The sequence below is a fragment of the Periplaneta americana genome, chromosome 4 (assembly GCF_040183065.1).
Source record: "Periplaneta americana isolate PAMFEO1 chromosome 4, P.americana_PAMFEO1_priV1, whole genome shotgun sequence".
Classification (NCBI taxonomy): domain Eukaryota; kingdom Metazoa; phylum Arthropoda; class Insecta; order Blattodea; family Blattidae; genus Periplaneta; species Periplaneta americana.
This window is the reverse complement of record NC_091120.1, coordinates 33,934,879-33,951,532: the sequence shown is the minus strand read 5'-3', so window position 1 is coordinate 33,951,532 and position 16,654 is coordinate 33,934,879. Positions and strand designations below refer to the sequence as shown.

Here is a 16,654-nt window from a genome sequence, read left to right as displayed (position 1 = left end):
GCACAACTGGTAACAAGAGAACAGCTAATCATAACACACTACTGACATCTAGCGGAATATTTTTAATGATGAGATGGTACAATAAGACGAGACAGTTTAGTATTTTTGTAAGTCAATTAATATTTTATTGTATTAGAATACTTTATTTCTTCTAGTCTTTATATACTTTCTCCTAATCGTGTAATAGTCAATTAAATTCCACTCGAATTTTGATTTTCTCTACATAAATCAAAACCTCTAGTGAGATTACTGTTGATAAATTACGATAAATAACATCTTACAAATCTTGCTTTGTGACATTACGTTGTACTCTTATGGGAGTATAATATGTTGTAAAAGTTTTCCTTTGTTCTCTGTAACGATGGTTATGGATAAATGATTGACTACTGAAGATGATAGAAAAAGCCGCCAGAAGACCTGCCTGACATCCTCTTTCCACCACTATTTTCCCTTGATGTTATCGGTATTCGAACCCGGACAATAAGCTTGAAAATATAAAAAATGTAGTGTTCAACTGGTGATGTAAACTTTTCAGAAAGGGAATGACTGTCACAAAGTTGACACATACTTTCTCATTACACGTTTCACGCGTTTTGTAATCCTTTACTTCCTTCCTCATGATACGAATGTTATGACTATTTGTAGTTTATTTTATTGAACTATAAAAAATACACACGCGAAATATGTCGGATTGGAAATATACATACCATGATTCATCATCGCTTCAATCATTAATATCATAAACATTAATAAAATGTATAATTAGTTACATGAACACAAGCCATCTACAACTCACAACGAAACAGGAACTCAACGGTACAAATAACGGCAGTGTACGGTTCTTGCAGAATAGTGAAACTTTACCTTTTATACTTTATATAATGAGAATGCAGAAATAATGAAACAAATAATTTGGTGTAAACAAAATTGAGTTCATTATCGATACCCTATCTTTAAGCTGATAATATAATAGTAATAGTAGTAATAATAATAATAATAATAATAATAATAATAATAATACATGTATTGTGGGTCCCTATCATGGCATGGCGCGTCCTCAGGTTGCGGATAGAGGAGACGGCCTCCAGATATGGAAGGTAGCTGCGAATATATTGAATAAGCAGTCGTGGACAGCCGATAAGGGGTGATTCTCCAGCTTGGGGGTTGGGCGAAGGGCTAACAACCCATCACCGTAAAAAATAGCTTGTTACGACAATAACAGTAACAAATATAAATGACACTCGGGAGGAAATTAAACGCAGAATAAATATGGGAAATGCGTGTTATTCGGTTGAGAAGCTTTTGTCATCTAGTCTCCTGTCAAAAAATCTGAAAGTTAGAATTTATAACAGTTATATTACCGGTTGTTCTGTATGGTTGTGAAACTTGGACTTTCACTTTGAAAGAGGAACAGAGATTAAGGGTGTTTGAGAATAAGGTTCTTAGGAAAATATTTGGGACTAAGAGGGTTGAAGTAACAGGAGAATGAAGAAAGTTACACAACGCAGAACTTTACGCATTGTATTCTTCACCTGACATAATTAGGAACATTAAATCCAGACGTTTGAGTTGAGCAGGGCATGTAGCACGTATGGGCGAATCCAGAAATGCATATAGAGTGTTAGTTGGGAGGCACAGGATAGGGACCGATGGCGGGCTCTTGTTAGGGCGGCAATGAAACTTCGGGTTCCTTAAAAGCCATTTGTAAGTAATAATAATAATAATAATAATAATAATAATAATAATAATAATAATAATAATAATAATAATAAGCTTTGTTGTCATTATTAATATTAATAATTAATATTATTAATAATGGATTAATCTTGCTCAGGATAGGGGCCAATGGCGGGCTTATGTGAGGGCGGCAATGAACCTCCGGGTTACTTAAAAGCCAGTAACTAAGTAAGTATTATTATTATTATTATTATTATTATTATTATTATTATTATTATTTCAAAATTTAAGTTATACTGTAGAGGCCTGCCGAAAAGGAATACTTTGAAGGACAAGATCAATAAATTGGCAAACATAATACATAATTGTATACGCATTAAATGATTTCATTTGTCTTCTGTAAATGAATAACAAACATCTATTTCTCCTTTGAAAAAATTGAGATTTATGCCATTATTGCTTTCCATCAAAGTTCCCTCCCCCGACTTTGCATCTTATTTTGAGAGTACGACTTAATTCAGAAAGTTATTTTAAAACAAATCGTCTTAAGAAAGCATTGGGTTTGCAGATATTTGTTATAGTACTTACGTTATTGTCCTTGACATCAGTCATTACCCAGTGAAACAAGCAGAGGTGTGCATTAAAATCAGTCGTTGTCATTTAATGCAAAGGTCAGGTATCTTTCTTTTACTGATTTCCAATTTGTTAATTAAATGAACTCCTACATAAACTGCCCACGCCTCCTTCTGCACTATGGGAACGGTCTCTAATCCACGGATACCTTCACCGGACAGTCGTCATCTCAATTCAAGGACTGATTCCTTTAGAATTGTTCCGTTACAACTGTGGTGGAGATTTTGCACAAATTGAGAGACACTTGGACCACATTATACCCGTTGTTATTCATATATTCGTCTTCATTTATACGCATAGATTATTTTTCTTTTAGTCTCTCCGAAAAATTATGACATTTTATCTACAATTTTCCTCTTGTCGATCAGAAGTTCTGATTTCGCAAGTTGTTCAACAAGAGAGCCCGTCACTTCTTAACACTGCTTACAGTAATTTACATTTGAATTGTTTTGAACCCTTGAGGAAAGAACGGTACTTTGTGAATGGGCAAGTAGGAAATTTGTATATATTAATGAGCTTAGTGCAAGAAGGGATCAATGTCCCTAGCATCTTTCCAACGAACACCAGAAGATCACCAGCAACTTATTTCTTCGAGGGCCTCCTCTTTTTCTCATTTCGAGAGATTATCTTTTGGATAGCCTGTCTTCTTTTGGCTATGGTGCATGATAAAATCATATTGGTTTTTTCCTCTTATTTTCGTGAACTATTTTACTCGCCTAATTACTTACTAATAAAATTGAGTGTAAGAATCCTTTTAATTTTAACCAGTCAGAATTATCTTTCATTGAAATAATATCTTTTATGCTCGACCATGCCGAAATGTAGTAATTATACATCTGGTAGCAGCCCTTTAATTGACCTCATTAAAGGACACCTATTCATTAAAGTTTAGGTTCTCCACCAATCAGAAAGCAATATGAAAGCGCAAGTATCGATTATTCTCGGATATGCAATCGAAAGACAACTAGCGAAACGTTACGGAGGCTGGAAATCCAATACTTTCGTAGAAGGTTATGTTCTGTTACTATAATAATTAGCATTAGTTGTAAATAATATTCAAATAAATTCAATTTGTCATCTCGTTTTTCAATGTCTAAATCAATTTTCAGGTTACATCAAGATTAATGTTCATTTTACTATCTAGATTATATCAAGGTCAATGATATTTGTTCCTCGGAAAAAATCAATACTTTCGGGTCTGCGCACATCTCACAATTTACGAGATTACACAAGGTCACTTCCGCTTCCCACTCAGATAAGAATAATATGAATACTTATGAATAATTTCAAGTTAGAAATATGGTCGAGCGTAAAAAGTCCCTTGCGCTCGTTTCATAAACATACTCGCGTCTTAATTACTACCATTATAGGTTCGTTGCATAATGTACTATTTAAATTGTCGACTTTGTTATATCGATTTTGCTTGGAAATTGTTTCCTTTTAAGCAGTCAACTTAGAAGGCCGTGACTGATAGTACGTAAAATTAATATTTTGAGATGCTGAAAAGTTCGTAAGTAATTTATGCTCAAATACCAATTTGTTTCCTAGCTAGTTTTGAAATGCAAGGAAACCGATCTTTACTTTCTATTTTGAGAACCAGGCGCCTTATTTATAGCTTACTGAATAGAGCTTAAAGTTCCTAAAAACCGAAGTCAAGCCTCTTTAGGAAACCATTAACCTTAGTGGACTTCGTTCTACAATGGGCTAGTACTTAGAGAACAATAAAAGGTTAAAGAACCAACCCAGCAAAAGATAAGTTATCTAGTTATGATTTTGTTGGTAATATTGGTCAAAGACCTTCCTCTTTTTAAGTTCTGTATTCATTTACTCCAAATGGACTGAGTTACGTAATAAGAGACTAAGCGCCAAAAACCTGTTTCAAGACATTGGCCATTGAAATAATTTTTTTTTATTTTATGCAAGAAGTAGTATTGAAATAAATCTGTTTTTTTTATAAAAAAATTTTATGCAAGAAGTAGTATAACATTATGTGAGATTTATTGTATACATTTTTACAACGTGATAATTTATCGTTCTTAAACAGTGTTACCAGATTTGCAACACTAAAATCTACTCACGTAACAACCAAATTCCACACAATTCCACAACACTGTTCTTGAATAACCTTTACAGTTTAAAAAAGAAGTCCAGTAAAATGTAATTCGTTAACTTTGTAAGTTTCGTAAAATGTAACTTTATATAGTGTATAGGCTTTTATATAATTTACTATGCTTAACATTACTACCCTGTAACTCTATTTCCTGAACCACACATCAGTGTTAGTTCTGGCATTAGTTCATAAACGTCAATGTTATTCATTCTCTCGGTTCATAAAATTCTACTTTTGGGTTTAGTGAATATAACAATAGCTTACGTAAGTACGATTACTTTTCCTGTCTGTAGTTTTTATGGACACGAGAACAATATGATGCTGAAGAGAGAAATCTCATGTCTGTTAAAATGTGCCGACATCACGTCGTATCCGTCCAATACTTCACACAATACCGAACATTTATTAGTCACTGTTGTATAATCGGCCTCTTCCGCAGTTCATTTTACAATACATCACTTCAGCAGTTGACTTTTACACTTACTAATAACTGTCTATTGTAATTTGCTGTGCTAGCTAAATAGTTTAAATTCTCTGCGCTGTTCTAACACTTCATATAGGTCTACAGCCAAACCTATTTACATTTTTAATCGGTTGTTTAAGATGATGTGCTACTGAAAATAGTAGAATTTTGACAAGTTTTATCATTTTTTTATTTCGACACTAAAAAATGTACGCTTTTATGAAAATTTTATCTCAATATCTTAATTATAAGTATTCTTTTTGTGTTAATGTACGAGTTATGTGTCACCATAATTTTAAATTTATTTATCTCAAGAAAATATATTTTCTACGTTTTCAACGACAAATATTCATTTTATTTCTCAGAGGTTAAAGCTAGAGTGATGAAACTTAATATCTCTGTTGTGAAATGCAGCATTTGATTGGCTGTATTTAGCATAGTTTTATTGCTAGAGAATTATACGTAAAGCAATATTATTTTTTATTAAGGTTTGAACATTGAAGAAATTATACTTTTTTGCAAATGAACAAATTGGAGCAGGGCATTACTAATGCTCGATTACACAATATGCAGTGTTACCCTTAATAAGAAATTAGATTACAACAATTTTAGAAATAGGATTTTCACTAAGAAAATAAAAAAAAAACAACAAATTTATTTTTTAAGCGTTTATGGGAAAAGGTGAAAATTTACAATGTTTGGTTATGATATTGATATGCATATTCAATAATAATTTCAACTCTCTAGCTCAAAAATTATGGATTTTAGAAATTTCAGTAGCGCATCGCCTTAACAACGTCGTAACAATTTATTGTGATGTAATCGAGCATCGATGGAATTGGTGATAGGGTGATCTATCTATCTATTAGTCAGCCTTGAGGGAAGGGACATGGGCTAGGGACTGCCCTCGCATGTAGGTTGCTTAGGTGGGTCCATTGTACTACCCGGAATGTAACGTTGTGCATCCCCTAAAGCCCCCCGAGCTACAGATTCCCCTGCGGGTCGCCTCCGAACTCCCCTACAGCCTTTACCTTTCCGCGTAGGCAACACCCGATACCTCAATTCCGGTCCCACAATCTACCATAAGCCCAGGGGAGATTCCATGATACATAGCACTACCACCAGCAACTAATAACCACATACCATGGGGTTCAATATCAGTGGCGGCCCGCAGCCGTCTCTACATCGGAGCAAGCCCGAAATATGGGAGGATGAAAGAGGACAAGTGTAGTTACTTACTTACTTACTTACTTACTTACTTACTTACTGGCTTTCAAGGAACCCGGAGGTTCATTGCCGCCCTCACATAAGCCCGCCATCGGTCCCTATTCTGAGCAAGATTAATCCATTCTCTATCATCATATCCCACCTCCCTCAAATCCATTTTTATATTATCTTCCCATCTACGTCTCGGCCTCCCTAGAGGTCTTTATCCGTCCGGCCTCCCAACTAACACTCTATATGCATTTCTGCATTCGCCCATACGTTCTACATGCCCTGCCCATCTCAAACGTCTGGATTTAATGTTCCTAATTATGTCAGGTGAAGAATACAATGCGTGCAGTTCTGTGTTGTGTAACTTTCTCCATTCTCCTGTAACTTCATCCCTCTTAGCCCCAAATATTTTTTGAGAACCTTATTCTCAAACACCCTTAACCTATGTTCCTCTCTCAGAGTGAGAATCCAAGTTTCACAACCATAAAGAACAACCGGTAATATAATTGTTTTATAAATGGACAAGTGTAGTTATGATGGCGAAATTAGTCCAAGGTCCAATGCCGAAAGTTACACAGCAATTCTACTCCAATTTTTTTAGAGAAAACCTCGAAGAAACCTCAACCTCCATAAACCTCCATAAACCATGCTGTACGCAGTCTTCACACAGCCTCTCTCCATAACCAACATCGAACGAACATACACGCTCGTACATAACTAAATTAGAATGCTGATATTCACCTTACTATAACATTCTACAACAACTATAGCATTTGGACATCGTCCGCAAATTAACCATATTGAAGAGTATCACCGGTCATAATGTACGTTCAAGCTTCTGTCGTCAATTAACATCAAAAGACAACCTAACAGAAACACATCATCTGTTATAAACGACATCCACAACAACTTTGAGAAATTAAGGTCTCAAGGCATAATCTTAATTTATACATTATGACGTATATACATCTTTTGGATGGTGAAAAGGCGTCTAGTAACGAGAAAACAAGAACATGGGCACAAACACATCAGATAGTATAGATCAAAGACTGTAAGCATCTCTTCACATAATATATCATATAGATTTCAGTTTTATTATTTTATTAGTGAAGACCTGCAATTTTATACATGTACATGCATTGTAATCACACGTGTGTTTTTAATCAATTGACAGTAAGAGTATATTTACACAAGAAAAGAGATATATTGATGCCCTAAATTATGTTGTTTTTATTATGTTTTATGCTCATTAATATGTATTGTATTTTGATTGTAGAGACTAGAAATGATATTGCTGCATAAAATGTTGTATCTGATGATGTCGGCATGACCGACGAAAACGTTAATACAGTAATATAAGGACTTGTACCTTACACATATAGAAAGTAAAGTCATTGACTGAAAATAAATATTTCATATTATTTCGTATTATACTCAACCAGGTAACTTCTCCCAACCAGAATTTGAACTCGGACTCGCTCGTTCACGGTCAGACATGCTAACCATTATTTCGTAGCAGTGAATGTGATAGGGTGGTGATATTTGGCGAGATGAATCCGAGGAATAGCTATGGAAATATCTAACTTTCGCCTTACAGTTGGGAACACCATTAAAAATCCCAGTCAGATCGGTCGGCTGCGGAGTTTGACTGGCATCTCCCGAATACGAATCTGAAATAGTCCCGACTGAGCCAACTCGCTCGATGTGCACACTTTAATGTGTAAAAAGTCATTGCAGTTTTAAATATAAATTTATTTGGTTTGTTTCCAGTTGGTATGAAGATGCTGACGAGTATGTGTTACTTATAATAGTGTTGGCGTTGACTCCGACCAAACAAATTGAAGTCCGTTGTGGGTAATGATAGGCTAATATACAGTACAATGCCAATATGGTAAACACACAACTACCTTTTCCACCTGAAATCGAACCTAACACCGTAGCTTAACACAACTTTAGTGTCATCCTCTATTAAGGTATGAATTCTGTATCATAAGCTATAATTCAGTTGGTGTTATTAGGACGAGTCTTATTAGGACGGTATGTTACAATTTTTTAAAATATTTATTGTAAGATTCAATGCCGTGTAGATGTTCACCATGCCTTGACGTCATGAAAGCGTTTTCTCTTGTATATTCTTGAATAATATATGAAAATTGACCCCTCTGTCAATATTGTTACTGAAGTTTACACCTGGTGATCGAATCGGAGATTTACGTAAAATTATGGTCACTGCAGAGGCGTGTATAATGACGAGGTTATAGGTCACCTCCAGCCTATTAAATAAGCACCTCTCTATTGTATTGCAGAAAAAAAACTCGCAGTGATCGTTGAAGGAGTAAAAAGTGTGTTAGAATAAATTATTGTTTTCTATTTTTATTCCAAAATTTGATTGTCCGTTTATATTTGTGTGTGTGCGTGCGTGCGTGCATAGTTGCCGAATTCTTTGAAATATTGGAGGATGTCTGGACTCTGTACAAGAGTCCAAGAAAACTTTAATTGCTTCTTCCAGGAAAGTTCCTTATGTATTAAAAAACATAATAACATCTGATTTTTCATATCAGTTTTACTTTGAATAAACTACGTCATTAAGAATTTATCGCCATCTGCGTAGCTCACGCGGTAACACGTTGCCTCCTGATCCTTAGTTGCGCTCGGGTGTAGGTTCGATTCCCGCTTGAGCTGATTACCTGGTTGGCTTTTTTCCGAGGTTTTCCCCAACCGTAATGCGAACCTAATCTCTCTATTCTATGGCAAATCCTCGGCCTCATCTCGCCAAATTCCATCTCGCTATCACCAATTCCATCGACGCTAAATAACCCAGTAGTTCATGTTGAATCTTTCGTACACTACTTTTAACACTTGAATATAAATAATTGATAAAAAATGGTTACAACCCAAACATAATAGACAACATCATAAGGAAGACAAAACAAAAACTCAACAAACACAAAAACACACAAAACACAACACAAACACAAGAACACAAGAAATACATCACACTAACATACGAAAACAAAAACACACACAAGATCGCATCCTCATTCAGAAAACAGAAATACAACATAGCATACAGAACAAAAAACACACTACAAAGACATCTCAACACACAAACAACACAAACAAATAAATACAACCACACAGGCTTATACAAACTCACATGCAATAGTTGCGACAGTTTCTACATTGGACAGACAGGCAGATCATTCCAAACTCGATACAAAGAACACACTAAAGCAATAACCAGAGGACATAATACATCTACATATGCAGAACACATAACTAATGCTAACCACACATACAATAACATAAATACAGACATGGAAATCCTACACATACAACTCAAAAACCAAAAACTGAACACACTAGAACAATATGAAATATACAGACACACCAAAACACACCCTGATCAAATTCTCAACATACATCAATTTCAGAACACACGCACTATTTGACACCACATTTCAACACTTTTCAACAATCGAACGCACCCACACAACAGGCAGCGAAGTTCGAGATGACCCCGAGATCTAGTAGGCTCTGAGGATGGTGTGAAGAAGCACCGAAACAGCTGTAAGCCGCACATGCATACACAATTAACACGAGTAAGATCGCCATTTAATCAATTATTTAAACCCAGTAGTTGTTAAGAATTTATCCGTTGTTATCAATAGTTACCTACCTCACATCGCAATCAGTGATCACTTGATAAGCACGCACCCGCGACAACGATCATCACAAGAATCGATCACTGAAGATGTTGATAACGGGTATTTTTAAATTTCGCAACAAATTTGTTTATGAAAAGTATTGAACATTTCTTTAATAGACTAACAATTTGTTAACTGATATTAAGCACAAATACTGTCGGATATACTGTTAATTGAACTGTTAATTCCTTTTATTTCCCCTTGGTAATACTTATGAAAAACCAGCTCTAACAGCTGGAGGAATCACCGTGTTAACCACACGGTACCTCCGTACTGTTTCGATGATCACTCACCTCTGCTGAGTCATGTGGATAAGGTGAGACCAGCATCTGCTAGTCGGACTTCGATCTTCATGGACTATCGCGTCACGGAAATACTTACGACCAAATTGTTCGATTGTAATAGTTGGTAGATTTGAACGGTATTAAAAAATGTGGATCAGACAAGGAAGTAAAGTCACCGTTGCATCGTGTGTGGGGATTCGCCGATTTCAAATGCAGGAGGAAAGAAATGGAGAGAATGTTGTGAGCTGCGTGACTAACATGGTCATTGATGTATGGATTTGAAATACCCATTTTTGACTTGTGTATTAGTTCATCTTTTAAACAGATTAATTATTTTTAAACATGAATTATCTCTCTTCAAATTATTTGGAGGGGCGAGGTTCCTCTATTAATTTTACTAGCGAGGGCGACGCCCCTGACTTCATAACTTGAGGGGATAGAAAGTGCTTTGTCCCCCAAAGTCGGCACCAATATATGTATGTGTAATATTTATATTTATTCAGTTATTTTTATTTTGTTAATTTGTTTATTTATATATTTATTTATTCATTCATTCATTTATCTATTTATTTATTTATTAATTTATTTACTTATTTATTTACTTATTTATTTATTTACTTATTTATTTATTTATTTATTTATTTATTTATTTATTTATTTATTTATATACTTATTTATTACTTATTTACTTATTTATTTACTTATTTACTTATTTATTTACTTATTTACTTACTTATTTACTTACTTACTTACTTGCTTACTTGTTTACTTGTTTACTTGTTTACTTGTTTGTTTGTTTGTTTGTTTATCTATCACAAATTCATCTTGATTTTAAGATAAGTTTCTAATGTATTTTGTTGAATTTAATTTTCAAGTTAAAAAGCTTAAATATATTTATGGTTTGAGGAGGCTCTATAGAGTTTGTACAGAGTGATTCAAAAGGTTGCACACAAACTTAAGGAGCTGATAGAGGGGTCGAAATATAAATAATTCAGAATAGGAACCGATGTCTAGGAAGTAATTCTGGGTCAGCGCAACCCCGGGAATTTCAGGAACAACATAATGAACAATCACACATTTAAGTTAAGCAAAGATAACGTTTACTCAACATTTTTTTTTCCAAAAGTTATTCAAATTGGCGACCACCACATTCAATACAAGCATAACATCGTCGTATGAAATTCTGGCGCACTCTACGAAGCACATCACGCATCTCACGAACCTCATCAAATGCTGCAAGTATCGTGGCGAGAAGTGTTTCTTGATCGGGAGCTGGTGTCTCGTACATGAGGCTTTTGATATGCCAGAAGAAGAACAACTCGAGGCATCAGGTCAGGGGAGTGGGGTGGCCCATAAATTGTTGGACCTTCTCTTCCGATCCAACGCTCGGGAAATATGTCATTTAGTATGTCACGTATTTGAAGAGAAAAGCGTGCAGGTGCTCCGTCTAGTTGCATCCATATCTGACGACGCACGATAAGTGGTACATTCTGCAACAGTTCTGAAAGAACGTCTCGTATGAAAGCCTTGTACTTCACCCCATTCAAACGTGGTGGCAGAAGAACGTCTTCATCATTTCATAGTATATAGAACCCAGTGCCTCATTTCGATGGAAGCCTTACATCTGCAATGTATTTCCGGACACTCCCAAACGTGCACTGACTCATGATTATTTCCTAGATCATGAGTTCGTATTCGAAAGTTGTTGTATTCCGATACCTCTATAAGCTCCTTAAGTTTGTGCGCAACCTTTTGAATCACCCTGTTTATAATATTTAATCTAATTTTAAATTTAAAAATCAACAATGTTATTAAGAAATGTTCATACTGACAAAATAAAATAAGATTCACAATAAAAAATTAATTGATGATATTATGCATAAATTTTCACACGAAAAGATTAAAAGAAACACAGTTTGACAATCAATTGATGGAGTAGCCTATATTGTGTGTTAATAATACCGTGTACATGATTTCAGTGTGAATCTGATCGCTCCATGACGGAAGGGGATGCGCATTCGTCATGTGACGCCAAATAGCCACATTCAAACTCCGAAGAGTAAGTACCAATATTATGTTTAGATTCATGAATGCCTCGTGACTAATTGCTTCTATAGTATTTTATGTCCGCGTCTTTCAGATCAGGAGGCGTAACGTATGAATACATCAATTGTCTGAGTCAGTAACTTATGATTATAAGTAAATTCTTTAATGTGAAAAATTAAATGCAGTAATTTTCAGTATTATCATTTTCTTTATGACGACAAATCGCTGGGAGATTTGCTTATTCCAATACAGAAATATTTGGAATGAGTTTCATTGACAGTTCTGTTAATTTTAATGGAAGAATAAATGCCACTGAAAATAGCATGTTGTCTTACAAAAGTACTACAGCGTGTATTTAATATGAAAACATCAATATTAATTGTGATTATGGATTATGTTCTGAAAAATAATTTGCACTTTCTTATTTTGCGTTAATACTGAGTTCCCATACGTTTCGGAACTACTTACTGTTTCCATCTTCAGATTTATTCTATTGACATACACTTTCTTATTATACAGTTAATACATTTTACGTAGGAGCTTACATGTTTCATCCATACGACCATTTACATCAGCCGTGGCGAAAATGTAATCGTGCGCCGAGCTACTGTGTAACCTGCAACGTGTATAGCACCTATGGAGGGAGGCGGGCACCCGAAGGGGAAGTGAAGCAACTGTCTGACTTATTAACGGATTTTCATTTTCCTTACGTCAAGCACTTAAATATAATTTTATACAGTATAAGGTTACAAACTAATGTTAAGCAAATATAACGAAGAAAGAAATGAACAAGAAAACATAGGACACATTATCACAACCTAAAATTAACTGTCTTCAGAATGTGTCTGCGACAGAGTTTCAAAATCAGGAATTTATGCACTTACTGCCAGTCGTAGTTGATCAGAAGGTATTTGTCTGTCAGTCGTAATGTAAATTATGTTTTTACTATTTTCATTGTTGAAAATAATTTTTCACAAACGTAAGTTGTAGCGAACATGGCTTCAACAGAGCAAGCGAAAGAACGAAGCTTCGGATATTTATTTTTTGGCAAAGCTATGAAAAGTTCAACATCTGTCAAGTCCTTACATCTAGCTTTCATTGTAACATTACATTGTAAATCTGTGAGTTTAAATTGAAGTCCTAACCCCATTATTCGTACATCTGCTGAAAAAGTATCGAAATAATAATAATAATAATAATAATAATAATAATAATAATAATAATAATAATAATAATAATAACACTTAACCTTTTAATGTTTCATGAGTTACATGTTGTATAATGCTGTTTTATGTTATACAACCGTTTTCCTCGTAATATTTGTGAACGAATCATACATTTAATATTTTCACCATATCGGCAGCAAAAAAATGCGTCCTCCCAACCTACTTGAAACTTTCGTTTTTGTAGAGGTACATGGTTTCGAGAGAGACATTGCGACGATACGCCACTCGCAGGTCAAAGACAAATACAAATGGAACGGAGTTTGACTCCAGTGAGTGAGGGTGAGGGTTGGGGGAGCAAGAGACATGCACAGCTATCATTGCGAGCCACAATGTGCTCGTGAGTTACATTTTCGCCACGGCTGATTTACATAATTAAGTTGTCGCTATGAAGCCCGTGCTCCTGATTTAATACTCATACAAAATTCGTCATCTCGTTTGTGGGAAGAAGGCGCTATCTTCTACAACCAGAATATTTATTACTGAAATGCAATAGTCGTAAGGCATTTTAGAAAGGTCTCGTCTGGGTTTTATGTCCATGTTTCACCCAAGCCAGTGTTGGCTGTTACGTCACAATTTGGGTAGGACGGAGTGTGGTGTTATATTGCGAAGGTAACACAAGTGTCTCGCGTCCCTTGCAGACGTGCTACATAGTCCATTCTTTTAGCTCACGGTGATTGAATATATTAATTATTTCTTGGTAGTTTATACATATTTAACATGTGGGGCTAATGGAAGGAAATGGAAGACACGGCAAGCCAAGATAACAGTTAATAACACACTCGATAGCTCTTACATGTCACTTCGAACACAATTGAAGCGGCTCTTTAGCATTAGAGAGAAAGTTTTAAGGTTGACATAGATATAAGTAACGTCGTGTTATTGAACTGAGAGTGTCTAGTCGTTTACACATGTAAAGTGATGTTCCCCGTGCAATTCGCAAGGGTTATTTTGTCTCTTTAAACCACCTCTTGCATGGGACTGAATATTAGTTTCAACGGAAGTGACATCATAATAATTCTCTCAAATATTATTTTTAATATCCCGATAACAATAGAGAGGTGAATTGTCTTGCTTAACTGACATCATGTGGTCTGTAAAGAAGTAAGATGATTTAGGCTATGGCCTTTAAAACAGGAGGCTTTGCGCTGCATGTTGGAAGGTCGCGGATCCGATAGACAGGGGCAAATATTTACGGAGATTAATTTTATAATTTGTGTTTTTTTTTTTTTTAATATTGTTGGAGATTCATTTGTACTCTTGGCGGAGGTAAATGGAAATTTTGGAAAATAAAATTATCTTGGAATTGGAGTATTAACTCAGTATGAATATTACTTTCCAAATAATTGACAATAAAGGTTCGTTGCATTCTGGTAAAGGTGCGGTATGGCCAAATAAACAATATTTGTTGGATTAAGACTCTATTTAACACACATTCATTAAAAACGAAAAAAATTGCAGCCCTCAAATTAAAACTTTCAAATTATTATTAGTGAAATGTTGAATTCCCCATCCTTTGAGTTCACTAATGTAATCAGAACACCTGGAATACCATGTAATGTAGCCTGCTTGGATATACAGGGTGATTAAAAAATACGGGGCATAATTTCAGGTATGTATTTCCCACATGTAGACAATCAAAATAGTTCATTACAACATGTGTCCGGAAATGCTTCATTTCCGAGTTATGGCCTTCACAACATTGAAATTCACCGGAACGTTTTTCTTTCCGCAGGTCGTTGTCATTACAGAAGATGTTCAAAATATCCACCTCCTGCTTGAATACAGACCTCACATCGATGTCTCATTGACCTGCGAACACGATCCCAAACTCCAGGAGTAATGCGTATGTCCTCAGAACATGTCACAATTCGATTCCGAAGGGATTCCAAATCAGGCACCGGACACGAATAAACCAATGATTTTAAATGGCCCCACAAGTAGAAATCGAGAGGGTTCAGATCAGGTGAGCGTGGAGGCCAAGCAATTGGGCCACCTCTACCTATCCATCGATCAGGAAACCTTCGATCAAAGTACCGGCGAGCCGTACGACTGAAGTGTGCAGGAGAGCCATCATGCAAGAAGTGAATGTGTTGACGATTGATCAGTGGAGTGTCTTCTAAAACATGAGGTATGGTGTTTTCCAGGAAGTTTGTGTACGCCTGCCCCGTAAGTCTGTTTGATTTGAATACATGTCGCACAGTCTAACGCCTACACAACACTGAATGTAACCTTCGCCTCGGAATGAACTGTCAGAGTGCCCTCTTAATGTCTCCTTTGACGGCAACGACCTGCGGAAAGAAAAACGTTCCTTTGAATTTCAATGTTGTGAAGGCCATAACTCGGAAATAAAGCATTTCCGGACACATGTTGTAATGAACTATTTTGATTGTCTACATGTGGGAAATACATACCTGAAATTATGCCCCGTATTTTTGAAACACCCTGTGTAACAATTTCAAAAATAAAATAAAAAAAAAACTCAGAATATGAAATTCGCTATAAAACGACACAATAGTAATAATTCGCGAACATATTCATATTTCGCTATTAGAACTCTATTTCGCGATTTGTCGCGATTGTTTTTCCGCATATTATTAATCAGAATCACTTAATTCGTAAAGATTAGCAAAAATCTACTGAATATATATTAGTCTATGTCGTGATTTTCGCGATCTCCATAAATACCCGGCCCTGGTCATAGATTTGATCCATTGACGTAATTCTTCCGGCCGCACTATGGCTCTGGGGTTTACTTAGCATCTAACAGAAATGAGTAGGTACCTGGGGCATTTTCTTACGGGTAAAGGCGACAAGCACGTAGGACTGACAACTGCTACTAATTCCGACTGTCTAGACAAGGTAGCAGTGGCGGTGCTCTTAAGAAGCTTAGCTTACCCAAAAAATTTGAGTTATTATATCTTGTAACAGTATAAGTTCGTAATAACGATGTACCGTAACACTTGCTTTCACTCCGATCCTTCCATATATTAACTTCACTGTTGGTAGTCATACCACTTCGAAAGGCTGTTTAATACAATTTTGTTCGCTTTTGCTTCCTATTTGAGAGAAAAAAATTATATTAATAATTTCATAGCCTGTTTTGAGTAATCTATTGAATTAATTCAGTTATTATTCGGTTGAGAAGATTTTGTCATCCAGTCTGCTCTCAAAAAATCTGAAAGTTAGAATTTTGTAAAGCAGTTATATTACCGGTTGTTCTGTATGGTTGTGAAACTTGGACACTCACTTTGAGAGAAGAAGAAAGGTTAAGGGTATTTCAGAATAAGGTGCTT

At 35.5% G+C, this 16,654-nt stretch overlaps 1 long non-coding RNA gene across 1 annotated transcript in view; it reads left to right on the top strand.

Moving 5' to 3' along the window:
* Nucleotides 1-16,654, top strand: part of LOC138697690 (uncharacterized) — a 420,021-nt gene that overhangs the window by 214,970 nt on the left and 188,397 nt on the right. The window contains exon 3 of the long non-coding RNA XR_011331598.1: nt 12,069-12,148. This is a non-coding gene — a long non-coding RNA (uncharacterized lncRNA). The remainder of the gene's footprint in view (nt 1-12,068; nt 12,149-16,654) is intronic.